The 1,373-nt window shown below is 35.5% G+C and overlaps 1 protein-coding gene across 3 annotated transcripts in view; it reads left to right on the top strand.

Annotated features, from left to right (window-relative positions):
• The window catches only part of Dse (dermatan sulfate epimerase), a 62,900-nt gene extending 62,106 nt beyond the window's left edge, over positions 1–794 (top strand). For all 3 annotated transcript variants that reach the window (XR_004112182.1, XR_004112181.1, XR_004112183.1), the window contains one exon: positions 7–794. The gene's annotated coding sequence lies outside the window, so the exon portion shown is untranslated. The remainder of the gene's footprint in view (positions 1–6) is intronic.
• The last annotated feature ends 579 nt before the right edge of the window (positions 795–1,373 follow it).

Genomic DNA, 1,373 nt, shown 5'->3' with positions numbered 1-1,373 from the left:
CCTAAGGTGTAAGGATAGCGTTGGCTATCCCGTGTGCCTGGGACGTCCCTAAGGTGTAAGGATAGCGTCCCTAAGGTGTAAGGTTAGCGTTGGCTATCCCGTGTGCCTGGGACGTCCCTAAGGTGTAAGGATAGCGTTGGCTATCCCATGTGCCTGGGACGTCCCTAAGGTGTAAGGATAGCGTTGGCTATCCCCTTGTGTGCCTGGGAACGTCTGGCTTTGCTGACTGACCACTTTCTATTAGAAGAGTCCAAAATGCCTGGTTTTTTATGTCATCTTTCTGTTAATATAAAGAAAAAATGAATTGGACTTTATTATCATTAATTTAATTCTGTTAGAAGCTTCCAGATTCTGTATTATGGAACATACGGAGACACATAATTCCAAGCAATACAGGCTGTTAAAATATAAATAATGGGAACTGTTATTATAGGACCTGGAAACTTCAAATAACACAGTAAAATGATAGTAGAAGATCATAAAGGAACTGAAATTTTTTAAAATGGAAAACATGTATGAATGAACATCTTTTTGATGATGTTGGTCAATGCAGGAATGTGATTTGTAGCTTTTTGATAAATAATACAATAACAGGTAATTTCATATTCTCTTTCTCTTTTATGTAAAATATTTATAGACCCAATGGCTAAAGTTTTCAAAGTAAACTATTTTATATCTTGAAACTCAATACCAAAGAACATAGGACTAAAGTTTTGGTGTGATTCTGATGTTTTTAACTAGAAAAGTTTCTTCAAGTTTATTTTGCTAAATAAACCAATCATAATTATGATCTCTCCTGTTTTGGTGTGCTTCTTCTGTGTTCCATTAAATTCAAAGTGCATTTATATTTTCCAGAATTTTCCAAGAGAGGTCTTCATTTTATTATGCATTCATTAAACTTACGTGATTTTTGAAAAACAATTTCACTCTTTATATTTTTCTTGTCTAAGCATATTTCAAACAGCTAACACAGAAACCAAATTCTAAGTAAAACATTTCAGTAATTAAGTGCAATCGTGTCCTCAAGGGTTAACAGCAGCAAAGAATGCTGGGAATACAGCCACAGCCACAGCTTGAGCTGGGAATACAGCCACAGCCACAGCTTGAGCAGAAGAAAATGCTACACTTGGACTAAAAGCATAAGTCATCTTACATATAGTATATTTGAGGCTGATAAATTTCTCCCTTGAAAATGGGAAATGTATTGAGCATAATTTTTTTTTAAAGATTTATTTACTTATTATATGTAATTATACTGTAGCTGTCTTCAGACTTTCCAGAAGAGGGAATCAGATCTCATTATGGATGGTTGTGAGTCACCATGTGGTTGCTGGGATTTGAACTTGGGACCTTTGGAAGAGCAGTTGGTACTC

This window comes from Mastomys coucha, unplaced genomic scaffold (assembly GCF_008632895.1).
Source record: "Mastomys coucha isolate ucsf_1 unplaced genomic scaffold, UCSF_Mcou_1 pScaffold3, whole genome shotgun sequence".
NCBI lineage: Eukaryota > Metazoa > Chordata > Mammalia > Rodentia > Muridae > Mastomys > Mastomys coucha.
The sequence above is the reverse complement of the archived record's forward strand: the minus strand, read 5'-3'. Positions and strand labels throughout refer to the sequence as shown.